Source organism: Aethalodelphis obliquidens, unplaced genomic scaffold (assembly GCF_003676395.1).
Source record: "Aethalodelphis obliquidens isolate GAN/ISIS:26980383/991018 unplaced genomic scaffold, ASM367639v1 scaffold22, whole genome shotgun sequence".
Taxonomy (NCBI): domain Eukaryota; kingdom Metazoa; phylum Chordata; class Mammalia; order Artiodactyla; family Delphinidae; genus Aethalodelphis; species Aethalodelphis obliquidens.
In genome coordinates, this window is record NW_020837966.1 from 11,682,357 (window position 1) to 11,710,270 (window position 27,914).

The 27,914-nt window shown below is 41.7% G+C and overlaps 1 protein-coding gene and 1 pseudogene across 3 annotated transcripts in view; both read left to right on the forward strand.

Annotated features, from left to right (window-relative positions):
* SYNPR (synaptoporin) overlaps positions 1-27,914 on the forward strand; it is a 299,012-nt gene that overhangs the window by 213,040 nt on the left and 58,058 nt on the right. The gene's annotated exons all lie outside the window — the stretch shown is intronic.
* LOC113628063 (TM2 domain-containing protein 2 pseudogene) lies at positions 5,697-6,338 on the forward strand (annotated as a pseudogene).

A 27,914-nucleotide genomic window follows, 5' to 3' on the forward strand; every position in this document is an offset into this window, starting at 1 on the left:
GTTTTCTCTTAACAATCTTATAAGATAGTGAAGCTTCACCTTCATTTTGTAGTTGAACTAGATTCAAATCCATCTCTACCTGATGCCAAAGACCATGGTCTTTACTCCCCTCTATAACTCAGTTTTGTAGTTTAACTACTCAGAACAGAGTTCCAAAAGCCATGAAGAGTCTGCCTCTCACTTAGCTCTATGTTCTGTCAATTTTTTCTTTCTCTTTAAATATCAATTTGGTTGGCTTTCCAAGTGTTAGAAAGCAACATTTCTCTTGTTTTACTTGTAGGTCATGTTTTCACTAGAATCCTTGATGTAGTATTCTTTTTTCTCTTTGCCTAAAAAATGTAATATAAATTCATGAAGGCTTTGAATAGTGTTATATATGGGATGTCATTTAACCTGCCTTGCAAAGTCTGTTTATCAAAGCAAGAACTACTTGTTGGAGGATGTTAACGTCCTGAGTCAAAGGAAAAATAAACTGTGGGCTTTAGAGTGATCTTTCTACATATGTATTGACTGAATGCTTAAGGAGAATTCTGACATCTCTAGCCAAAGATGGTTTAGGAACCAAACAGTGAACTAGACAAGCTTGTATCCATAAACTGAGGACTCTAGCAAAGATGAGGACAGTATAGCATAGGGGTTATCAGCACAGATTGAAAGCTTTGGAACTGATCTTACCTCTAAGTCTCATTTTCCTTTTCCGTATAATGGGGATAGTAAGGTTTACTTGGAGAATCATCCTAATGGTTAAATGAGTTCATGTGCTTTCAGGTGCTTAGTAGGGTGAGATCAAACCTGAGGTTGATCCCAGTGGATGATCATGGAGGAAAAGATATTTTAAGAAACAGAAAAAAATAATACACTAAGTGAATCTGTACTGGAAAAGCATTAAAGGGATGTAAAAACTGCCTCTCCTAATGTAGACATCAAGGATATAGCATCCCTTTTTCTTTATTATAGAAAAGAAGTACTGTGAAGAACCCAGAGTTACTTCATAAACTTAATTTATTTAATTACAGGAGAAATTCTTCACTTCTTTTGGAACCTTGTTCCTTCCTCCCCCCACCCAATTTGAGAATCTGATGAAGCTTTGAATTCTCCATAGAAACGTGCACATTCACATCATATTTTGCAACTTCGGGGGCACCAATCTATTCCAGGTTAAAATTACCCCCAAACATAGAGGTTGTAGACACATTTTCATTTATCTGGACACGGTCAGAAGGGAGAGGGCTCTAGCTGGGAATACCCGACGCCAAAGCCAGAGATTCTAATCATTGCTGTATGCTGGATACATTCTGTGCCCTTGAGCACTCATAATGTAGAAAAGAAGACAAATAGGGAAATGAATGAGCACAGTGCAATGTGGCAAGAGTGACAATATGCACATACACTGAAAGGAATGATTTCATGATGCAGATTGAGGAGGGAGGACTGCAAACAATATGATTTCACAAGTGCAGCAGTGGTTCCAGGGTCTTTCAGAATCTTCGGAGATTCTGTGAACCATGTGGCATGTATTTCATCAAAATCAAAGTCCCAGATTACAGGTAACTCAAAGAATCACCCATGTCCTCTCCCACTAAGTCCATCCTCCTTCTCTATATGAGAGAAATGGAACAGGGGATATGGAAGGATGGAAACTTATCAGGAGACATACCTTCATCTTTGATTGATAAGTTTTATCTCACCTATATTATTCTATAATGTCTGGAATACCCACACCTTGAAATTCCTGAATTCTTGATTTGAAATATCTGGAGGAGGGAACAGACACACCACTTCACCTTGCACACACAACCTTGTTTATGGAGGACTCTAGCTGTGTCCCAGGCCTGGAGGCCTGCTTGCTCAGCAAAGGGCTCTAACGTGGACAAACAAGAAAAGGAAGGTACTAAGGAAATGCCCTGGCCATTCAGTGATGTTCAAGTGAGCATGGGAGCAAAATTAGAGCAATTCTCTACTTTCAAGTGTATTGCTAACTCCATTTGCAGTAGCCCATCACTACTAAGTATTTTCCTTTAGACACACCTAAATTCAAATCCTAGCCCTACCACCTGCCAGCCTCGGACAAGTGACCTAGCCTCTCTGAATACTGAGTTAACATGTACTGAATGCCACCTGTATCTGTGGTCCTGTCCTAAGTGTTTTACATGTGTGGACTCGGCCCACCCTCAAAACAACTCTGTGAAGAAGGAATTATTACTATTACCATTGAATATTGCTCAGGATCACACAGCAAGTGGGCAGAGCTGGAAATGGAGCCCAAGCTATTCAGCCCCAAGGCTGGAACCCTCACTCCCAAGGCCATGGTGCCTCCAAGTGCCACAGGTCAATTTCAGCATTTGTGATAAAGGGACGATGCTGACCATTCTTCAGAGTAGTGGTTGGGTTAAACAAGACTGGTTTTGTCAATCGTTGAATACTAGGGTCCCTGACCATAAAGGGAATCCTTCTGGGAGAATCCATAGGCGTGGGAGAAATCAGGTTGGCCACAGAAAGTCACACACCACCGACCACAGCAAGCCAACCCACTGTCTATATCAACAATGCTTTTTATCTGTTCTCTTTTTTTCATCTCGCCACCTTCTGTTTTCTGCACTACTCCCAAATAGATGAAACTGATAGCATTTCATTTCCTTGTGGTCTTCGTTCCTGGCTACCGTGATCCTTCTTAGTGAACAAATGACTTGGCTTTTCTGAAACTGTCTGGGTTGATATGTTTCGTTTCAACTGCAATATGTTCTTTCAAAGGTGAATGATCAGAAACCATTGTCGGAAAGTCAAGAATGCACTCAGAGTCCAAGAGCCAATACAGTTTTGTTTGTTGCTTTAATTACTGTGTAGATGTGCTTAGGTTGTTTGGATTGCTGTTCTTGTTGAAGAGAATTGAAGGCACATAGCTAACCCTTCAGTAAATGTTTTTCAGCCCTACTTTTGTGTATAACGCAGGGCTAGCACTAAGCAAAGAGAAAGGGACTTCCAGAGAGCTCAGACCTGGACCTAGTCTTTCGAGTGGGGCAGGGGGTAGGGGGTACATAACAGGCTGGAGAGATAAATAAGACAAAGAGGGCTACTGTCCATTAGAAGGGTAAAGGAATAGGCTGTGGTGCTTTACAGAGGAGAGAGATTGCATCCATCTGGAATGATCACGGAAGGCTTCCTGAAGGTGGTGGCAACTGAATAGAACTTTGAAGGACATAGAGAATCTAGACTAGGATATGGTAAACCAGAAAGGGTGAAGGACATTCCAGCTATGCAGAATGTATCTGGAGAGTAGCATATGATAAAAAGACTTTATGCAGGAGGTTAATTTTTATAAAGAAAAAAGACCTCATTTGCTGGGGTAATAAATAGGGAATGAATCAAATTAACATCTCTGACTTCATTTCTTACCATTCTCCCCTGTTCCACAATTCGTCCAATACAATACTGCCTCAGGGCCTTTGCACTTGCTGTTCCCTCCGATCTGAACACTTTTCACAGATCTTTGCAGTCACTGACTATAACAAAATACATGTTTGTTTCAAAGCACTTTACATACAGTCTTGTTTAATATTCTATGCCTGGCACAGGGAATCTCACATCTAGTGTGTTCCTATTCCCTGCCCACCCATGTATCTATATCACTTCAAAATACTAGTTTTTATGCAAGCCTAGAAAATTGAAATTCTTGATTTCTCCTTCTGTGAAAATGGAGGTGAAAATGCTTACTTCCCTTGAAGCAGTGGTTCTCAACCTGAAGCACATTAGGATCACCCGTGGACCTTTTGAAACCACAGATGCCCAGGTCTTACACCAGACCAGTTAAGCCCGAACCTCTGCAGCTGAGACCCAGGCAGTATCAGTATCTTGACAAAACTCTCCACATGGTTTTGGTGGACAGCCCTCACTGAGAACCTCTGCTTTAGAAGGAGAAGTCAAGGGCAGTGGCCTTTCCTGATGATTCTTCTCTTCCCTGCGCGCTCTGGCAGGGTGGGGTCAGTAGCAGGATCCATAGCAGAGAGACACAGTCCGGAAGGCAGAAGCAATACACGTTTCCTTCCTTCCACCGAGGATAAAGGTGTGTCTGCTGTGCGCCTGGCACTGTCCAAAAGGGACGAAGAGTATAGGGAACCAGAGAGAAGGCAATGAACCCTTTGGGTCCCCGGAAATGCCCCCATCTCTTGGAGACAAGACTGCTGACTGCAGGGTTTGGTCATGAACCAAGAACGATGTTCCAGTTAGGAGGCCGAAGGAGACTTCCCTCAGATCTGCACTGAACGAAAGGCGTTATTTCCCAGAGTGCAGTGGCATGTTCTAGAATCTCCGTCCCTTTATGAATCAGTCATTGCCTTAGTCCGTGAGGCTTGACATGCTGTTGTTCTTGCTTCTGTCTCTGACCTCATTTCCTGGTGCTCTTCCCTCCCTCAGTACCCTGCAGCCGCACTCCCCTCCTCCAGGACTTGAGATAAAATCCGCCTCCACAGAGGCCTTGAGATACCACCAAGAGCGATTCCCTTCTCGGGACCATGATGTCTGCTCTTCCCTGGGCTCTTTAAGCCTCTGCTTCCATATAGTTGCCTGATTTGCTCTTCCCGGTCTCTGCTCAAATATCACCTCCTCAGAGAGGCCCTTCCTGACCTCTTTATCTAAATAGTACCCTGCTTCCTCTCCGTCTCTGTGCTCTGCTTCATTTGCCTTATAGCTTTTATTGTGGTCTATTTCCTGTTTGGTGGTTCATTTTCCATTTTCCCTGACAGAGTGTAAGCCCAAAGAGCTGGGACTTGTTCACTGCTGTATCCCAGCTCCTAGCACAGTGCCCAGTACAGAGTGAATGCTCAGTAAATGTTTGTCATATGAATGAATTCAAGAAGGTTTTATTCTCATTGTATTCATACGTATATTTATTTTCTATTAAAGGCAAGTGATACTAGACTTTTAATTCGAGGTAAATGGTCTATTTTTTAAATGAGTTAGTGTCAGGAAAAGAGGAATCAATTTAAAGAAAGATATTAAGTAAGTGGAAGCATAAGTGACCCACAGATGTGATATGACTCATGAGAGTGATGCGAATGACCGGCATTTGGGAAACACTGGTCTAGAAGCAGATCGGCAAACAAAGAAAGAAGCACAAGCCTAGAAGTAAGGGGAATATCATCTAGTCATCCAAATCAGGATGCTGAATGATAAACTTGGCCTACCTGCAACTGCAGTCTCTTACAGTGTTGAGGTACAATTCATCTGGCATTTGCTGAACATCAGCTATGAGCTCAGTGTGACTGGGGAGTAAGTGAGATATAGCATCCAATCCCATTTTCAAAGGTGAACCTCGGAGATAGCCATGGGCCCTGTGACAGTAGAAATCAAAATGTGATCAATGCTATAGGAAAGGTCCAAAGAGACCACAGAAGGGTAGCATTTGTTTCTCTGGAGGTAATCAGGAAACCCTTCTCTGAAGAGGAGAAATTTGCATGGGACCTTGAAGAACGGGTAAGATTTCAATAGGCAGAAATGGGGGCCAAACCAAGGCATTCTGGACAGAGGGAACACCAGGCAGAATAACAGCAAATAATATATGGAAATGAGCTCACAGGGCACAGTGAAAAAAAATATCTATGGGGGGCTGCTTGGAGAGGCCTGACCAGGCGGGGCTTGGGTCAGCGGTGCTGGCCGGGGTTTGCTGTTGAGGCCGGGTCTCCGCCACTGGGCCCGGGAAGATGGTGCTGGGTGGTTGCCCGGTGAGTGAGTTCCTTCTCTGCGGCCAGGAGGCTTTGCTGATGGGGAATCTCCTTCTGCTGCATTGTGTCTCTCGGAGCCACTGGCACAACACGACCGCCGAGCCCGAGCCCACATCCGCTGGCGCTACCCACCCGGAGGGCGCCACCTGCTCTGTGAGCTGGGGCTATGGCGACCCCACTCTCCAGTCATCCCTTGCTCTTACCTACCCGATGAATTTATAGTGTGAAGACCCAGCGGACCATGTTGGAAATGCAACGGCTTCCCAGGAACTTGGTTATGGCTGTCTCAAGTTCGGTGGCCAGGCCTACAGTAGTGTGGAGCACACCTCCGTCCAGTGCCGCGCCCTGGACGGAATCGAATGTGCAAGTCCTAGGACCTTCCTACGAGAGAATAAACCTTGTATGAAGTGTACTGGACAGTACTTCCTAAGCACTTTGCTCTACTCCTTCTTCCTGGGGTGTTTTGGAGTAGATCGTTTCTGTCTGGGACACGCTGACACAGCAGTAGGGAAGCTCTTGACACTTGGAGGACTTGGGATTTGGTAGTTTGTTGACCTTATTTTGCTTATTACTGGAGGGCTGACGCCAAGTGACAGCAGCAATTAGTGCACAGTTTACTAAAAAGAGTTGCTGCCGTGGCCTAGAGAGGCAAGTCTCCTGAATTCACCTCTACAGGCTCAGAACTTTTCCTTGTTATCAGACCTGACCATTACCTCCCTCTTTGGAGGGAATGGCTTTGGCGGGGGAGGTTTCTTTGGACTGTGGATTTTCAACCCAAACTTTACTTTGCAGACTAGAAATGACAAGCGAACAGTATTGTGGGTATCAAGTTTGTACCTTTCCTCATGTACAAAAAATATAAAGGATAGTGATTAACTTATAAGCTGCAGAAGGGTTTCCATAGTCTTTATTTCTGTGCACTGCTGTATAATCAATCCTTTGGAGCAAGTGGACCCAACAGGATAAGTAAAGTGAATATTTTTAGCCTTGTGCCTTTTGTGACTGAGTCCTCATGAGGTGAAGATCGGAAGCTGAACCAATGAAAATCTTCAGCAGAAGTAGAAACGGCGATGGATTTTAATACACAATGAAATTCTGACTTTCTGAATTTAAATTGCAGAATAAATGTTGCCAACCTGGAATGCTCGTTTGGGTGTTTTCAGTAGGTAGAGTGAAACTCAAAATTATATTCGTTGTGCTTAAAGCTAAGCATTTGAACTGAGCCTGTTAATAAACCCTATTGTTTCATCATGATTATGTCTGAGAGGGAATATATCCAGTACAGTAATTTCCTCTTTCCAGTTATGTTTTGGATAGCTAAACATGTCTGAGTTCAGCTCTCCTCTTGGCAGACTTTTCCTATCAAAAAAGTAGTCTTTACCAGTTTAGAGAGTCCATGCTGTAGACTGGTAAAAAAGAAAACAAGATTTCATACCAGTAACTATAAATCTGTTCTTCATGACTGGGTAAGAAAATATGAGGGGCCTCGTGCCCTTGGAAAGAAAAGCAGACTCTTCCTTAAAGGATATTACTACTACTTACTGCTGGGTAAAGTTAGGATGTGATTCGGAGGGCAAAGAGAAACTGAACACATTCTGTCAAAATAAGCATGGTACCAGAATCTCTCAGTGTGGGTTACAGCAGTCAGTCATAGGGAAAGAGACAGCCAAGGTTTTGAGTTCCCAAATCACTGGGAATAAAAGAAAATGTTCTGAGTTATAAGTGTTTTTTTTTTTTTTAAGAAGATGTTGGGGGTAGGAGTTTATTAATTAATTTATTTATTTTTGCTGTGTTGGGTCTTTGTTTCTGTGCGAGGGCTTTCTCTAGTTGTGGCAAAGGGGGGCCACTCTTCATCGCGGTGCGCGGGCCTCTCACTATCGCGTCCTCTCTTGTTGCGGAGCACAGACTCCAGACGTACAGGCTCAGTAGTTGTGGCTCACGGGCCTAGTTGCTCCGCGGCATGTGGGATCCTCCCAGATCAGGGCTCGAACCCGTGTCCCCTGCATTAGCAGGCAGATTCTCAGCCACTACGCCACCAGGGAAGCCCCACTATAAGTGGTTTTTAAAACTTAGTTCCCATCCCTTGCAATCTGAGTTGAAAAGAACTGTTAAATATAAGGTAAAAATGGGGTTTGGAAGGTAAATCAAACTAAGAGCATGCTATTTGGGCAACTTATAAATTCTAGAAACAATCAAAGTAGAACTGCTCAAAGTTTAGTCTCATAATAATTGACATAAAGACCAAGAATCCCAGTTAAAATAACTCTGAATATGCTCTGTCATTATAAAGCAGTTTTCCTAAGAGTTTCAGCTTTATTATCCCTGATTAATCTGACCACTGTTCTTATGGTATTAAATGGTGGCAATTATGTAAAAGTTAAAACAGATTTTTCTATTTTGTCCTGAAAGTTCTGTACCACATTGACCTTAACCTTCTTTATAACAGTAATAATTGATGGATTCTTACTTATAATCTCTACACTCTAAGGCAGTATATTTTAAATTGTTGTGGGTCATGAAGAAACTGGACCTTCTCCCCAGAAAAATGAACAGAAACATAAAATTTTGCATAGAACTTAAGAGGGTTCAAGGATGCCCCCTTTTTTTTTTTTTTTTTTTTTTGCGGTACACGGGCCTCACTGTTGCGGCGTCTCCCATTGCGGAGCACAGGCTCCGGACGCGCAGTCTCAGCAGCCATGGCTCACGGGCCCAGCCACTCCGCGGCATGTGGGATCCTCCCGGACTGGGGCACGAACCCGCGTCCCCTGCATCGGCAGGCAGACTCTCAACCGCTGCACCACCAGGGAAGCCCAAGGATGCCCCTTTTTAAAAAGAAAAAGAAAAAAAAAAACTTGTAAGAAAAATCTGGAAAACAAACTAAAATTGAAATCTTACCCCAAATAAGATACTACTTTAAAACTACAAATCCTGCTTCATCTCACAAGTTAAAAAAAAAAAAAAAAAATCTCCTTAAGGATATTCACAAACCCCATAAAAAGCTATTTTCTTTTAAAAATAAAAGTAAAAAATAAAAAAATCATTAATTGTTAATGTTTCCAGGAGGAAGAGCTTGGGTAAAGAGGTAAAAGTCTGTAAGTTATTAAATTTTCTATTTTATAGAAGAAGCCCTTCTCACAGAAAAGGTGATGGGGATCAAAGTTGTTTCCACTGCTAGGCAACAGCCTGAGAATCTTTATATTCCTCTGTGATGATCTGCATTTTTCAGTTTCAGTGTGGCTTCTAGGTGATGCCCATCCTCTGTATTCACAAACCCTGGCCAGATGTGATACAACCTGAAAAACTATTTGAATAAAGGAATATTTTTTTAAATGGGAAAAAAAATATCTATGGACTTCAGTGGAAAACCCATGTAGCACTTGCAATCTGCCTGCTTTCATGTCTCTTTGTATAACTGATGGCAGATGCATCACCCAAAAGGCATTTCAGGCGATTGTGTCCACGTCCTCACAGAGAGGAGCTTCAGGAAGACATCTCTACTTCCAAATAACAACCTCAAATGCACTCTTTATTTCTGAAAAGAAAATACCTGGGAAACCCCATCCTGTCATTTCCATTGTTATTGCACAGGCAGTGATCAACCACTGCCCTAGATTTGCATTAAACGGATGCCTGTCCTTGATAAAAAAAAAACTCCAGAGAATGGGGGCATTACTTGCCAGAACCCTGAGAAGCTCTGTGGACCAGGAGCTGCTCTTCATCAGTGCCAGGAATACAGATAAATCTACCCTTGGAACTACCCGGAGTCCACCCCGAGCAAAAAGCCTCTTAATGAAGCCCTTCCTCTCAAGAGGAAAAGAATCCTTGAAAAGAGATGTCCTCTGGTAGCCAAATGCATAAGGCTTCCTGCTCCCTCTCCCCAGCAACCCCCTGATGGGTAATTAATGTCTTTTGCATGGCTTTTTCCTGCTCCTTTGCCATACCACGCCCCCCATGTGTCAAGCCCATGACCTTGGTGATCATTTTTAAAAGTTAGTATGATTTAATCTGGCACTTTATCTTCCCATTGTGCTTCAGAGTTAGCATCCTACTTAATTTTATCCAAGGCCTTTGTCTTGAGTTACAGCATGGAACAGAAGATTCTAGGGAGGACGTTATATTAAATAATGCATAGAGAAATGAACCGTTCTTCCTAGTGGTTCAGGAGCTCCTGCTGGTTCCTAGCTCTTCCCACATGCTAATACCTCATTTTGAGAAAACTTCCACTTCGAAGAATACTACGGGAGAGAAATCTCCCTTTCTCTCTCTGTCTCTGTCTTTCTCTCTGTGTGTGTCTGTTTCTCTCTCAATTAAAAAGCAACCCATGAATTGAACCTCTCTGTTAATCTCCCTTTGTCATTAACATCTCATTTTAAACCAAAGCGCCCTTCACAGAATGTTAATGGCTGTTACACAACCTGAATTTGGAGTCAAATAAACTTTACGGAAAACTGAGTTAAACCAAGCTAAGTAGGTATATTTACCGAGGTCACAGAATGAAGCCTTAATAGGTGGCTCTACACTATTAATCTTCAAGAAGGCTGTGTAATTTGCAGCATTTCCCAAAGTGAGTGTTTCCATGGAACCCTTTTTTGATGGAGTATCTGGAGAGACGTGGGTTCATCAGCTAAGTGTTAAACTAGCAAAAAGAGGCCTATGTCGACAACAGATGCTCAGATTTCCCCCTGAGATTCCAACTCCCTGCACAGCTACAATTGTTGCCTGAAAAACCACTAGGTAGGCCAAGTCGTGGGAGTTGTGTTGAACTGGGAAGAGAGGTGGGAATATTCCCTGCAGTTTCCAATCTAGCTTCCCTCCAATCTTCTCATCTGTGTAATGGGGTAATAAATACGTACCTTGAATTGCTAATAGACTTGTCTAATTTGGAATAATATCAGTAAAAACACTCAGCTAAGTAGCAGATGCAAAGGATACATTGAGTAAATAGTCGCTGGTATGCCAAGGTCCTCTAGGGGCTGCTTCTCAAATTTTACTATCTATGCAATCTCACAGGAGCTTGTTACAATGCACATCCTGATTTGGGTCTGGGATGGGGACCGAGATTCTCCGAACTTATTCTCCTAGTTTGAGGACTGTACTTTGAGAAGCAAGCATCTCAGAGATACAAAAGGAAGTGAACAGTCTCAACTTTTTAAAGAGTTATAATATATGGAGGGAACCTAGACATGCAGTCAGCTAGCTGAATGGCCAGCAGAGTGCTGGTACAAACAGTCCACTTTGGAGGGCAGTGTTACTCTTGCTCACTCAGGATTGATGGGGGAGTTTTCCCTTTGAACTGACTTTGAATGATGAGTAGACTTTGAGCAGACCCGGCGTCCTGGGTTCTGGCTGTGCCAGGAAGGCAGCACACTCCCAGAAGTGGGAAAGCATAAGGGAAACTTAGGAGATGCTCAGGGGGCGTAGAACAAAAGACACGGTTTGGAGAAGGAGGTATGTATAAAGTGGACCACTGACCTGGATGTCTGAGTCTCAGGTATCAAGAAAATACAATCTAGGAGAGTTTTAAGCAAATGTATGAGTTTCCCAGAGCTGCTGTAACAAAGTACCACAAACTGCATGGCTTAAAACAACAGATATTTATTATCTCATAGTTCTGAAGTCTAGAAGTCTGAGACCAAAGTGTCAACAGGGCCAGGCTCCCTCTGAAACCTGCAGGGGAACCATTCCTGGCCTCTTCCTGGATCCTGGAGGTTTGCTGGCAGTCCTTGGCATTTCCTGGCTTAGTCGTCACATGGCGTTCTCCCTGTGTCTCTGTCTTCACGAGGCCATCTTCTTGTAAGGGTACGAATCATATTGGATCAGGGGCCCATCCTACTCCAGCATGGCATCATTTTAATTAATTACATCTGCAGTGACCCTATTTCCAAATAAGGTCACAGTCTGAGGTACTGGGAATTAAGAATTCAGCATATCTTTTATGGAGGACTCAATTCAACGCATAACAGCAAATATGTATGCCCCCTTTGGGCCCCAGAAATCTCCTCTGCCCTATAGGATAAACTTCAGAAATGACTTTTTCCCACTGGGAAAAAATGAAGGACCATAGCGCTGAAGACCTCTGCCTTCTCTATCTACACCCCTTCCCAAGTATGAAAGATCGTCAGGACATCCCATTGGTCACTGAACTAAGCTGGAAATTCAGGACACCGAGGCTGGGGAAATCAGGGTAGCATTAGAATTCCCACTGAAGCCTTCTTTCCTCTTTTATGCCGACTTCCATAGGAATGTTATGTCGTTCCCAAGGAGCTTCTGGGAGTGTGAGACCCAGAAGCACCATCCCTAATGTGTTCACACAGCAGAGTTCAATAAAATAATGACGTACAAAGTCTTTCTTCCTAAACTCGGTAAGAAGCAGTGGCCTTCCATTTTTTCCCTTTGCTCTTGTCCAATAGAAGACTAATGTAAACACTGTCCACAATGTGAATTTTGTAGGTAGGTGAAAGGCGGCACTGGGCTACTTATTTTATCAAATTTAATTGGAAAATTAAATTTAAAATTTATTTATTTATTTAATTAAAATAAATTTTAATTAAATTTAAAAATTAAATCTTGGAAAAATGGGAACTTTTTTTTTTTTTTTTGGTATGTGGGCCTCTCACTGTTGTGGCCTCTCCCGTTGCGGAGCACGGGCTCCGGACGCACAGGCTCAGCGGCCATGGCTCACGGGCCTAGCTGCTCCACGGCATGTGGGATCTTCCCGGACCGGCGCACGAACCTGCGTCCCCTGCATCGGCAGGCGGACTCTCAACCTCTGCGCCACCAGGGAAGCCCAAAATGGGAACTTTTTTAAAGAAGAAGTGGCTTTCTGTCTTTCAGTTATATACTCTCTGGCTAGATAGACGAATTCGTTGTCACCTAGGTACACAACAGCCAAATAACACTGCCTCCTAATGTCTTCAAGGTTAGCAGCATGAAAGGAGCATTTCACGCAAAACCCCTGCCAGTGTGACCAGGAACAGTAATAAGTTTTTCAAGCCCGTTCTGTCAGACCAATTGTCCATCCCAGATTTATTCAGAGCATCCTTTCTCTGTTAAAATGGAGAAGAACGTTGGCCATAGTGGGCAGAAGAAAGGAAGATGTGGAAATAAAAGGATGTGAAAGGAAGATCTGTTTTCAAGGCAGCTGAAAACAAGTTGCAGGCTTGGTGTAGCCGCTGTTCCCATTTGAAGAAAAGAAGCCCACGTGGCTACTTGGAGGTGGTAGTTAATTTTAAACCATATTTAAAGACTGCTGAGAAACACATTGGCCCCAGTTCAGACCACGGTCAGTTGTCTCTTGGTCCCACTGACTAGAATGATGCAAACACCAGGCCCCAGACATATTAGGCAGAGACCAGCAAGGTTTGACACCCTTATGTTCTCAGTCCTGTCCTAAGCAATTTAGTACATTGGCCAAGAAGGCATAAACCTTGGAAACTGTAATATGGCATGCTAAGAGAAAATAAACGATCTTCTGCAGGCCAGGCTTAATTTTGCAAACTCCATTTCCTGGAGGTAATTGGCCACTGGACACTTACAGGAGGATTAGTCGGCTGGAGGTTTCACCTCCTCCCCTGAAATCTTCCCCAGTCCTTCCAGCCTGAATTAATATTCCCTCCTTTGGGCTCTTTTAGCACTTGATCTGTACGTCAGTTGTAGCTCTTATCACAGTCTCTGTTGGCATTACCACTATTTCTGTGTGTCTTATCTCCCCTACTAGACTCTAGGCTCTCTAAGGGACAAGACTCAGTCCTAGTCATTTTTGTATTTCTAGCATCTAGGACAGGGCAAGTATGCCCTCATTAGATATTTATTGAAAAACTGAAGGATGGAGGGGAAAGGAGGATTTTGTGGGTTTCTCCATCATTATCAAACATCACTTTTGTCCTATCACACATGGTTTCAATCAAATACTTTGGAGGAGAGTTCTGGAACTCTTAAGAGATTCTGAAACTTAAAAGGAATAGGAGACTTTCAAGGGAGTTTACGGATGGTTTTTTTGGGAGCTTAAATGAGTTAACAAGCAAATGCATACAGAAAACTTGCTAAAAGTAGCCCTACTTCTTTTGGATGGTCTGGAAATGGGTAGGGATGGAGGCAGACTTTGTATCCCTCAGAGTTTGGGAGGTTGCAAGTAACAGAAATGGCCTTTGAGTAACAAGTGAAGTGATTTCTTGGAAGGATTTAGGGAAGTTCACATAATGAAAGGGAATGCTGAGGAACTGGGCTGCAAAAAATACAGGAAACGAGGCAGCTCAGGACATATATATGATTGAAACTAAGGAATGGCTTCATTTCATAGTCAAATCTGTGCATTGCTACAGGAATGATTCAACTCAGGCCCTCATCCCATTCTTATGCAATGCCACTCAAGGTCCAGAATCCAAAAACATAATCTAGTTGTCTAAGCTGGGCCACACACCCACCCCTCTTGGCTCAGGAATGTTCCTTTTGTAGAACAGATGCCATCCCCCAAGAGATGCGATTCTCCAAAAGAAATCAAGGTGCTATTAATAAGAGAAAGGAGAATGAGTGCTTGGTAACCAAAGCACAGCTAATGTCCACTACCGTTTACCTTGGAAAATATACAAGTCAGAAAACTATTTAAAGGAATGAAACTCCCTTATAGCTGATGGGAAAGATGAGATACTAGCAAACTTTTATTTTTTAAGTAGATTAGACTTGAAATTCAAGTGTGGTACATTTGGACAAGTGCTTTCAAATAGTTTATTCATCATTTGTGTTGCCCACATATTTCAGGATTTTTTTACCTGTTAAATTGCTTAGAAAACCATCTTTTTTATAGAAAGATAAAAGGACCAATCTTGGAAGAAGTCATCAAATAAAGACTAAATCAGAAGTTAGAGTTGGTGGAAACATTAAGGTAACTGAATGTCTGTCAACACTTTCTACTTTCTCATGTGGGTATGGGACCAAGTTACAGCTAGGCGGAAAGATGAACAAACTGAGCTTATTTAGTGAAATAGAACTCTAGGAATTGCATTATTGTCCATTTCCGGTTTCTTTAATTAACACATGAAAATTACATTTTTTCAACAGATAATCATTGTGCATCTCCTACTAATACTCTAATAGTAAAAGCTAATAGTCTAAGCCTTTTAAGTGCTTCTGTGTATCAGACACTCTACTAAGATCTTTATATGCGTTTCTCATTTAATATTTATAAGAATTCAATGAGAGGAGGTACTCTCAGTATTAGGAAAATAGGGGTCAGAGGAATTACGTAACTTACCCAAGGTTGCACAGCTAAGTGGCAGAAAGTAAAATAATAAAATAAAATACAGAAAATACTGATGTGGAAAATGAATACACTACACATACATTAATACATACCATTACAAACATGGTTATTAACTTTAGAAATTATTTTCTGAAGCATTTAGATGAAATATACTTGCAAAGAGCAGGTTCTCAATAAGTGCATATTAAAGGCAGGAATTTAAAATGTGATTCAAAAATGTGACTTCCAGGAAATTTTTGTGGGTAGGGAAAAAGATCCATCAGCATAAAAGAGCTTTCTATAGAGAACATGATGACCTGTAATTCTTTCTACTTTCTCTGAAAATGGTTTTCAGTTGTTATATTATGACTAAATTGAGATTAAAAACACTAATTGATTAATTTTTCCACCCTTGGCTCTGTTTGCCTCTTGAATAGTTTATTAAAGGTAGAGGTGTAATGTAGTTCTCCGACATTTTTTTTTTAATCAGAGTAATCAAGAAAATGTGGTATTGGCATAAGAATAGACATATAGAAAAATGGCGTAGAATTGAGTCCAGAAATAAACCTTTACTTTTACAGTCAATTGATTTTTCAACGAGGATTCCAGACTTGTTAATGGAGAAAGAATAGTCTTTTCAACAAATGGTATAGGCACAACTGAATACTGACATGCAAGAGAATGAAGTTGGACCCCCTATGTCACACCATATCCCAAAATTTAACTCAAAATGGATCATAGATGTTACAAAAGCTAAAAACTATAAAACTCTTAGAAGAAAACATAGAAGTAAATCTATATGATCTCGGTTTAGGCAGTGATTTTTTAGGTACGGCACCTAAAGCATAAGCAACAAAAGAAATAACAAATAAATTGGATCACATCAAATTAAAGAAAGAAAACAACTTTGTGCTTCAAAGGACACTTCAAGAAGGTGAAAAGACAACCCACAGAATGTGAGAAAAATCTTGCAGGTCATAAACTGAAAAAGGGACTTGAATCCAGAATATATAAAGAACTCTAACAATTTGGCAATAAACAGGCAATTCAGTTTTTAAATGGGCAAGGATTTGAATAAACATTTATCCAGAAAAGACATACAGATGTCCAATAAGCACATGAAAGTATGCTCAACATCACTAGTCATTAGGGAAATGCAAATCAAACCCCACTAAAATGTCTAAAATTAAAAAGACAGATAATAACAAGTATTGACAACGATGAGGAAAAATAGGATGTTCCTACATTGCTAGTGGGATTGTAAATGGTACAGCCACCTTGGAAAATGGTTTGACAGTTTCTCAGTATTAGGAAAATATGAGTCAGAGAAATTATGTAACTTGCCCAATTATGTAACTTTAACTTACATGTTAAACATATGAGTATGTTTATGTAAAATCATATGATCCAACAATTCCGCTCCTCAGTGTATACCTAAGAGAAGTGAAAGCATACATCCAAACAAAAATCTGTACAAGGATGTTCCTAGCAGCATTATTTTTAACAGTCCAAAAGTGGAAACAACCCAAGTGTCCATCAGCTAATGAATGGATAAGCAAGATGTGGTATATCCATACAACGGAATATTATTCAGCAATATAAAAGGAATGTTCAACAACATGGATGAACTTTGAAAACATTATGCTAAGTGGGACTTCCCTGGCAGTGCAGTGATCAAGACTCTATGCTTCCACTGCAGGGGGCACAGGTTGGATCCCTGATCAGGAAAGTAAGATCCTGCATGCAGCGTGGCACAGCCAAAATATATATATATATATATATGCGCTAAGTAAAAAACCCAGTCACAAAATGCTACGTATTGTATGATGCTATTTATATGAAATATCTAGAATATGCAAATTTATGGAAACAGAGTATATTAGTAGTTTCCAGGGGTAAGGAATGGGAGAATGGAGTATGACTACTAATGGATAGGAGACTTCTTTGGGGATGATGAAAATGTTCCAAAATTAGACAGCGGTGTAAGTTGCTCTGTGACTGTACTAAACTCTATAAATATACAAAAAATACTGAATTGCACACTTTAAACGGGTGAATTTTGTGGTATTATATTATGGTTAATTATATTTCAATAAAGCTGTTGCTTAACCCTAAAAATCATGGTCAGTCATCATCCCTGTGTGATGGTAAGTTTGTGGAGTGACTTGTAGTTCCCGAGACTTGCTATTTTCATACATTTCTATACCTATCCACTCACTTTACCATTTGTCTACAAACTTCTTCTCACTTTCCTTTCCCCATTCTAACCCCTTTGCTGCCATGTAAATGTTCTGTTTCTCTTTCATGAGTTGGCTTAGATTTCATCTCTACTAGGAAATCTCCCTGAATCCCTAGTTCAACCTTGAGCTGCTTTTATCTGAAGGTTCCAGTGAATGTTATACACGTCTTCTTTCCAGCAAAGATCATATTCCATGGTAATTATCTGTTTAAGTGTCTGTGTTCCCACTAGTGTATAAGCTCCCTGAGGCATTGTCTTTGTGTTTTGAGGTATGGTACGATGTCTGGCACATAATGGGTACTTAGAAATGTTTACTGATTGAATAAATGAATGAATGCTTAAAGATAGAAAATTTAATGTTTCCGTGTTGAAGGATTCTATGATATCAGGATATTGTCTGATCCCAGAAAGTGTCTTGGACTTAAACCTTACTTTTGTGTGATAAATTCAGATTACCTGGGGAAATCAATGCTACAGTAAATAAATATTGGCCTTCTAAATGTGAGACGCTAACTCAGTCCTTACATGTCTCAGGATAAGCTGAGCTCCCTAGGATGAACAAGTAATTTTTTCTACTTCATGGAATACTCTTGTACAATTAACCAGCTATGTTGTAGGATCCTAAAACATTTCACTGGAGAATTTAGTCTTGGTTGTCAATAAGCCCAAGATATTTTAAGCTTTGAATCTTAAGTCTCTTGTGGTGGGAAATAGAGCCTCTGGTGAATAAATTTTATCCCGATTACTGTCCTTCTAAAACAATATCTCGATACTCTGCTACTTAAGCACATTGTGGGTTGAAACATCTGAACAAAGTTATCACATAGACAAATGGATTAAGAATATACAATGGGGCTTCCCTGGTGGCGCAGTGGTTGAGAGTCCGCCTGCTGATGCAGGGGACACGGGTTCGTGCCCCGCTCCGGGAAGATCCCACATGCCGCGGAGCGGCTGGGCCTGTGAGCCATGGCCGCTGAGCCTGCGCGTCCGGAGCCTGTGCTCCGCGGCGGGAGAGGCCACATTGGTGAGAGGCCCGCGTACCGCAAAAAAAAAAAAAAAAGAATACACAATGAATTTTGATCAATAAGACTTTTGGACTCAAATCCCAATATATAAGCAGCTGGTGGCATCTGAGAGATGAGAAGTCACCATCCATGAGCAAAACAGACCCTCAAAAAATTGCCTTCATGGAGTTTACATTATAGAAGTGGAAGAAATGTAAGGGGAAATAATTTCAGGCAGAGAGAATAATTAAGGTAAAGGTGATAAGATGTTTGGTAAACTGAAGGAGAACATAATGAACATTAGAAAGCAGTGTGATCATTAATATTATTCCCCATGGCAGACAGACTTATTGGTCACAATTCTTTATCTACTTCCCCAAACTAGTTTTTGCAAAGCCACCTTTTGTCACCATGGTCACATAGAGACAGATTATATTTCCCTACCCGTTGATGTTGAGTTTGAGGTGACTTGCTTTGGCCAATGGAAGGTGGGCAGAATGGTATGTCATCTTCCAGATGAGACCTTAACAGGCATGGCGTATTGCTGCTTACCTTCCTGTGCCTCTTCCATCAGCAAGAAAAGGTCTCCAGGTGGTTGTGCCCCCCTTCATCCTGAGCACCAGCATTAACATGAATACACCAAGCAGAGCTACTCCAGCCAACCTAGGGACACAAAGGCAGAGGTTGTTATAAGCCTCTGAGTTTGGGCATGATTTATTATGCAGACTTACCATGGCAATAGTTTACCCATACAGTCTTCAGTACTAATCTTACACACTATTAGTATACCTTTCTTTCTATTTTTCACTTTTTTAAACATTATTTATTGTTTATATAATCTACAGTTACCAAAACATTTCTGAAAATGACAGGTCATCTGTAAGCCATAAATGAAACAAACATGAGCCTAACTACTTTACTGGAAAGAATGAACCTCACCTGACCAGACTCCTAATTTATTCCAGCCATTGTTTAGTAGAAGGAAACAAAGGCCTTTTCTCTTTTCCCCGTTTCTGTTTCCACCTCTACACCAGGACATCTATTCTTCAGTTCCATAGTTTGAAGGTTTTCCATTACTTAAAAAAATATACAACTCTGTAGCTTGTAGTGTATGTTTTGGCATCGTTGTATGTTAGTACTAGTCACTCAATAGATGGGCGATTCCTCAACAAAGAAAAATCCACCGAACAAAGTGTGAAGTTATTTTTATAAATATATGCTGTTTATGGCTCATTTTCAGAATTTACAGTTCCTAGGTGAAATTTTCCAAAAAGGGGTCAAGCTTTCATAACTTTGTATTCCAAACTTGAACCTAACAGGAATACAAAGAGAAAATTAAGCTCATCAGCTGTGATGAGAACTATCATAGGACTTCCTTGTCTTGAATCTAAATACTAAAAATTTTCTCAAAATATATCAGTCACTCAGCAAGGAGTTCTTGGGTGTAGGTCCACAAAACATGTCAAGCCATACAGAGGCAAGGGGTTCGGGATGGGGAAAATGGGTGAAGTCAGTCAAAAGGTGCACACTTCCAACTATAAGATGAATAAGTATTACCTGGGGGTATAATGTACAGCATGCTGACTGTAGTTAACAATACCGTATTCTGTATTTGAACGTTGCTAAGATCATAAAAGTTTTCATCACAAAAAAAAAAATTGTGACTATATGTGGTCATGGATGTTAACTAAACTTATTATGGTAATAATTTCGCAATATATACATAAATCATTATGTTGTATACCTAAAAATAATACAAGGTTGTATGTCAATTACATCTCAATTAAAAGAAAAAGGGTGAGATCCCTGCCTTACGTAAATGTACCCTGAGAAATGACTCTAACAGTTGAAACTGCTGGGAGCTGTCTTAATTCGGGTACCCCACAAGGCAGACCTTGTGACAAAGACTTGGGAACAGGGAGCTCCTATGTGAGGTGATCCCAAGAAGCACAAGCAAAAAAGTGAAGAAAGTGAGACAGAGAAGGGAGAAAAGCCAAAAGAATTTGCATTAGTGAGCAGGTTACCACCATGGGCAACTGGGACCCAATCCTGCTGGCATCCTCTGAGAAACTGTGTGGAACACACCCAAGACTCCTAAGACCAGGGGCCAGGGAGGCTGGGACTTTTATCCCCAAGTGTTTACAGGCTGCATTCAAGAGAGTTAACCCCGCACACACTTCCAACTGCCCTTCTCTGCAGCAGAACAGGCTTCCTCGGGCCAAGGGAGGCCCTCAGACAGAGAAGAGAGCGTAAGATGGGAGCTTTATCAACATCTCCAGCAGCTGCCTGCACTCAGGTAGGCCAAGGAAATACAGTACAAGGCATCACCTGTGTCTGTGACATGGCACACAGCTATTCGTTCCATCAGATATAATGATAGTATTTAGTGAGCACTTACTCTGTACCAGGCACAGTGCTAATAAGCTTTTTATGTATATCATATCATTTAATCCTTGCAGCAACCCTAAGAAGTAGATACTGGGATTAGCATCCTCTGCAGACAAAGAAATTGAGAAATTTGCTAAGGCGACAAAGCAACTAAATGGTGGAGGTTTGAACGTGGGTAGTCAGACTCCAGGGGTCTAAACAACACTTTACTCATGAAGGGCTAAGTGCAGAAAACAGAAGCACGGGTAACGCAAAGATGGGGAAAGTAGTGAGGCATGTAATCCTCAGAAAAGGCTTCATTGTGGAAATGTACTTGAGTAGTACTTTAAGTGGGAAAGTGCAGAAAAAGAAACGAGCCTGTGCATGATAAGGACAGGGGAAGAGGAAGACGGAAGGGAGCTGTAACATAAGGAGCATGAATTCAGCAAAATATCCTCATTGGAGAGTACACAGAGCTGGTCCTTGTTATGGAGTAAGGCACATATAATATTGCATGTAATTCTATGCTTATTATCATCTAAATCTTCATCTCATAATCTGAGATAAAGGTGTATGCCCTCTAGGTGAGGCGTGCACAGTCAGCTGGATAAAGGATGTCTAGGTAGTGTCATCTACAGTTCCAATACAACAGCCCTTTATTCAGTATTTGCCAAGGACAGGGAGCTAATACATACTCTACACACTCATTGGCTGATGACAATAAAAATGATTGCTTAGTGTGATGATGTGCACATGATAGGTACTCAGTATCAGGCCGTGCATGCCCATATAACCTGAATATCAAAAACGCGCATAAGAAAAATGAAAAATTTGGGGAAAGTAAAAAATCTTCATTTAGAGCAGCGCTTCTCAAACATTAAGTCCCAAGACCCCTCTACATTCTTAAAAATGATTGACGACCACAAAGAACTGTTCACTTGTGTAGAATATGTCTATGAATATTTAGAAGATCACCGTGTTAGAAATCAAAGCTAAGAAATGTATAAAATATAAAAATATGCAAATACACGTTTTTATTAGCCATCAGAACAATGGCTACGTCCCACAACAGTTTTCCTTCTGGAAAACTCCACCGTATACCTGCAAGAGAATGAGATTGAAAATGACAAATAATATCTTAGTATTATTGTGAAAATAGTTTTGATTTCATGACCCCCCTGGAAGGGTTTCAGATATCCTCAGGGGTCTTTGAACCACAGTTTGAAGAGTTCTGATCTACAATTTTCAGAAACATTAAGTATTTCCAGGGAGCTAAATAAAAATATTGAACATGAAATTACTTGCAAGACTTACGTGCAGCATATATTCACATGGTTTAGACCTTGATTTCTAACTCTCAGGGGAAGAAGTTGGATTTAGCTTCTGCTCTCTTCCATTTAAACATTCTATGACTCAAGAAGAAAAAAACATAGGAGAAGCATTTTTGGTTTTGTTTTGTTTGAAATCTTTCCAATGACTAAATACTGTTTTCCTTTTGAAGACTTTTTGGACCCTTCAATGAATAGCTTGGTATCACTGGCCTCATTGAAAAATTCAAAGTCTTTCTGGTAGAATCCTTGCTAGACATTGTATACAATGGTCTTTCATGGAAGATTGCTCCAAATTGGGGTGAGTTATTTGGAGACAGAAGTTCAGGAGGCTGGCTTGGATAAGCAGGATGGGATTAAGCAGGACATAGAACAGGACTGCCTGGGACCACAAACATGTATGTAGACTAGGATGGGCGATGGGAGGAAGCCACCTCATGCCTTCCCCTGGGCAGTGTGAAGGACAAAGTCTCATTCTTGATGTTAGCTTCAAAGGCACCAAGTCATTCCCTAAGAGTTCTTTTCCAGGGATGGTGTGGGGTGGCCCTGAGGGTCTCTGTTCATTCCCACAAGAACCAAATATGCAAGAAAGACATTTCCCTTGAGCCAATTCCCCAAATAATCATTTTGCTGAAAGATAGATTTTTCCCTCCTAAAATATTTCCAATGTATTAGCTGCACTGGACCAAGCCCTGTACCACACTCCAACACACACACACACGCGCACACACACACACACACACACACACACACACACACACACCCCTACATCTCTACCAGCCTTCCAGTTGAGGAGCATCTTTAACCTCAAACATGGCGGCAAAACGGCTGTGGTAAAAGTCTCCTTGACAGTTTCAGGTTAATTGATTCTTTGGCAGATTGGTTTTTCAGCCAATTAATTTTTTTTTGAATTTTATTTTATTTATTTTTTTTATACAGCAGGTTCTTACTAGTCATCCATTTTATACACATCAGTGTATACAGGTCAATCCCAATCGCCCAATTCATCACACCGCCACCACCACAGCCAATTAATTTTTAACAAGCTAGTTTCTCGTGCCTCAACCATTCTGAAAATTTTCCCCAGCTCCTCCCCACTACAGGTGAATAGGGAACTGGCTCAGATGAACCGCTGGGAATAGCTGAGGAGACATCCTGTCTGCTGGAAAGCATAACATATGCCTGGGAGAGGCAAGGTGAAGAACGCTCCATTGTGCAAGAAGAGTCTCTCTGGACAGACCAGTTGTATTAGGCCAGAACGGGTGGGGATGGAAGCCAGCTCATTCCTTTTAGGACTATGATCGGCCTCAGTCTCCTCATCTGTACAACAGGGATAATAATGATTATACCTCTCAGGTCCCTGGTAAAGGAAATATGGTATGTAAAGCACAGAGTGCAGTGGCTGGCACAAAGGCAGGGATCTATACCTGCTAGCTGTTATTGTTACTATTATCACCATTAATGATACAAGTGACTATGGCAATCCTGTTGCCATTTTCTGAAAGAAAACAGTACCTCAAAGTACACACTTTCTCACCTCTAGGCCTGGAGCCCGCCCTTCCCCAGCTCTCTAGCCACTATACCCTCTTCACCCTCCAGGCTTCACTTAAACATCACCTCCCCCAGGAAGCCTTCTCTGGTTGCCTAGATTAGCTTAGGGCCCCTATAAACCCCTGGACTTAAACCCCTCATCTCCATTTATTGAAACGGATTATTCAGTTGTCTGCCACTTCTTAGAACAAAGACTGAGAGCAGAGACCATCTCCATATTGTTTGCTCTGATATCCGTAATCTCTGGCACAGTGTTTCCATGTAGGATTTGGCTGGCTGAATAAATGAATGAGTGGGGGATAGGCTGGAAGTGTGTGATCCTGCAGCCTGGTCCTGACAGACTGGGACAAAGGCAGCACCCAGCTGCACAGGTGTGGCTCAGACATTCAGGGTCGATGGGGAATGCCTGAGAAGGCCTGGATGGTCGGGCTCTTTGTTGGGCTTCTCCAGCAGGCCCCCAGGCCCCCGAGGTTGCCTTCCATTTGGGGCTTCTAGTCCTCTGGCTCTTCCAGCCTCCAGGTGTGGCCTCTCTGGGCCACCAGAGAGTTTCTTCCTCACAGGAATTTCACCGTAGTGGAAGGTCCCCCGATCTAGGAGCAGAGAGCTTGCGTCATGATTCTTGCTGTATGTGACTTTGATCCAGCGCCTGCACCTCTCTGAGTCTTGGTTTCCTCTGACACAACAGGTGAGGCATCTCTTCCTACTCTTCTGCAAGGTAAAAGCAGGGTCAGCTTCCAGACAAATATCTCTTCTTAGGAATTTAATGAGATCTATCCCTTCTCTTTCTACTCTTTCTTCTTCCCTGCATCCCTTCCCTGCATCCCTCCTTTCTTCTTAATTTAACAAATACGTATGGGGTCTTTACTGGGAACCAGATTTGCCCTGGTGCTCAGTCACAGAGAGGTAGCAAAAATAAACAGGATCCCTGCTTTCATGCTACTTAGAGCGCCTAGCGGGAGAGACAGGCAAAACACAGTTTCACAAATAAGAAGGGAAATTTCACACAGACAGTAGAGCAAACAACAAGATAAATTAAGCAATGAAATGGGATAATGTGAAAGTTAATGACTAGGGGTGGGACATGCACTTTGGATGGTCACGGGAGGCCTCTCAGAGGTGGTGACATTTGCACTGAAACCCGAATGAAGAGATGAAGCTGACTGTGGACAACATGGAGGCCAGTTCAGAGGCCCCGGTGGGTGAGGGTAGTTGTGTTCAGGAAGAGAAAGTGGCAAGTGGGCCCGATGACAGCAAAGAAGTGGGCAAGACCCAGACGATGTCGGTCCTTGTAGGCCACGATGAGGGCTTTGGATATGGCCCTGAGTGGGAGGGGAAGCTTGAAGGAGAGCTTTTTGCAGGGGAGTGACACGCTCCTATTTATGTTTCTAAGAGATTTCTGGTTGCTGTGCAGAAAATGAATTCTTACCTGTCATGTTCCAGATGCAACTTGAAAAAAGTATGATTAATCCCCTGACACTGGCAAAGTATCGGAAACACGGGTGACGTTATATCTGCTAACAACGAAGAGCACTTTTTCCATGCTGAGCTGATAAATACATTGAACAAACTGTGTTTAGTTAACTAAGATGAACAGTGTTTCCTTGTGCCTCAGGATTTTTTTTTTTTTTCCAAAAAGCATTTGTGTACTTGTGTTAATATTCAATATTAACAACCGAAGAATTGGAAGTTTACAATTCCATAGCCGCTTGACAGGGCAATAGCTTTTCAGTGGTTTAAAGGAGATTGCATTTTGTTCTATGTGTATAAACGATTTCTTCTTATTTTATTATAATCTGGCAGATATATTGAATTTCCTACCCAGCAAGGGTTGTTAGTTTCCCTATCCTGAACATTCAATGAGGTCATTATTATGTGAAGAATGAAATGACAGCAGGCAGCAGCAGAAAATGACCAAATAACTGCTTTGATAGGGTGACTTTTTGACAGAGCAATATAGTAATAGAACATGTCATATTTCTAGGTCTCGGAATTCTGCTTTTTGAAAGCATTTGGATTTTTAAAATCAACTTTAGTAATTAGACTTAACACCTTGAATTCTGAGCATTGGAAACTGTTTGCAGTTCACCTAGTAGTAGTAGCTGTAATTGCCCATTGCATGCAAGCACTACAATAAATGCAATGTATTATATTATCTCCTAATGTGAGTGGGCCCCATCCAATCAGTTGAAGGTCTGCTGAGCAAAACTTGAGGTTTCTTGTGAAAAGAGGAATTGTGTCTTCGGACTGCAACGCAGAAATTCTAGTTGTCCAGGCTTTTGGACTCTCGTCGGTAGCATCAACTCTTACCTGATCGCCAGCCTGTTGGCTTGCCCTGTGCATTTCAGACTTGCCAGCCCCCATAGTCATGTGAGTAATTCCTTAAATCCCTTAAAATATCTATCCTATTAGTCCCTGGAGAACCCGGACTAATATACTCCTTTCCCCAGCAGCTCTTCTTCTAGAAATTTATCCAAAGAAAGCAATCATACAGATATCCAAAAATATACGTTCAAGGCATTGTTTTAATGGTTACAAATGAGAAACAATCAAAATTTCCACCACTGGGGGATCATTAAGAAAACCGTTGTGCAACGTGTGCTAATACAGAACATTCTACACAATATAATTTATATATCCTGTAGGTATATTATATGACTGTTAAGAATAAGCTAAACCTTCCTTAAAAATAAGGTATTTACTGGTCATATTATTAGGTACTAAACGGCAGATTAAAGAACCTGTTTGATTTCTATTTTTTAAGTTGTTAATACTGAATGAAATTATGAGGAACCTTACATTTTCCTCCTTTAATCATTTCTGTATTGACTGAATTTTTATACATAGCCTGTTTTGACTGTTAATGAGTCAGATCAGTTTGACCTAAATTCTAAACAAAACTTCAGCTCAGATAGATTTCTGTGGCCCTCTCCCATGCGACCTGTGTGTGTTCTGAATGTCATAAATATCTTTTTTTTTTTTTTTTTGCGGTACGCAGGCCTCACTGCTGTGGCCTCTCCCGTTGCGGAGCACAGGCTCCGGACGCGCAGGCTCAGCGGCCATGGCTCACGGGCCTAGCCGCTCTGAGGCGTGTGGGATCCTCCCAGTCCGGGGCACGAACCCGTGTCCCCTGCATTGGCAGGCAGACTCTCAACCACCGCACCACCAGGGAAGCCCCCATAAATATCTTTTAGTCACACCCTTTAAGTTGTTTATTCGTGAAGCATTTCCATACTAACAAAATAAAATGGACAGAGATAGGCAGTTGTCTGGACATTCAAGTGTAGAAAAAACCTCTGGGACTTGTTTGTTTCATAACTCACTTGAGTACAGCACCACAGTCCAGGGAAGGCAAACAAGAGGGGAAAAAAAAAAGATTTTCCCTGAAATATAAGATAATGACCTCATTATCTATTTTAATTTGACAATGTAGGGGCAGTCTGAGTTCCCTATGACTCAAATTCTATTTGAAGAAACTAAAATTAATAAATCACAGCTTACTGAGAATGGCAGTGCCTCTTTGCAAGTCATTACATGGGTTTCATAGAGTTTTTCTTCTTTCAGTCCTACTCCAGGCCATGCCCTGGCTTCCACTGATCCATTCCTTTTTTATCACCTTGGAGTCTTCCTTTGTACTTTGAAATGTTTATCTATATAAATGCAAACTTGCGGGAGGAGGGAGGAAATTTGAAAAGATCCTTCTAGTATAACGCACTTTCAGTAAATTGGATAAATATCTTTGTGGCCCATGGAGATGACACGCACACACTGAGGGAAGAGCCGGTCACTTTCCAGCCTTGTCCTCATATGAACAAGCACAGTGAATTGTGTAGAAAAGAGTAGTGTTTGCAGTAATCCTGACTGCATTTTCCAATGTCTAGCTCAGTTCCCTCTGTCTGATATTTATTATTACTCTCCCTAAGAAAACAACTATCTTCCCTAACAGTGAAGTGAAGAGCACAAAAAGTAATGGAATGTTCCTCCCATGGAAACAGTAAGCTTTAGTACATTTAATACATAATCACACCAGGGAGAAATGCCCTTGTGTTTAAGAACAGAAATGCAGGGGCTTCCCTGGTGGCGCAGTGGTTAAGAGTCCGCCTGCTGATGCAGGGGACGCGGGTTCGTGCCCCGGTCCAGGAAGATCCCACATGCCGCGGAGCGGCTGGGCCCGTGAGCCATGGCCACTGAGCCTGCGCATCCGGAGCCTGTGCTCCACAACGGGAGAGGCCACAACAGTGAGAGGCCCATGTACCGCAAAAAAAAAAAAAAAACAGAAATGCATACAGCATTTTGTCTTTCCCTTAGTTTTGATTTCTTCTTCTAGTAAAATATTTTTAGTGAATACCTGATGTGCTTTTGTTGCAAGTCTTGGAGATGAAGCTGGTTTTGACTCAACCAAGGTTAGGACAAAAATATCTGGAAAAATGATTCTGGCTGCCTAGACAATGCCATTTACCTGAAAATAAGGGA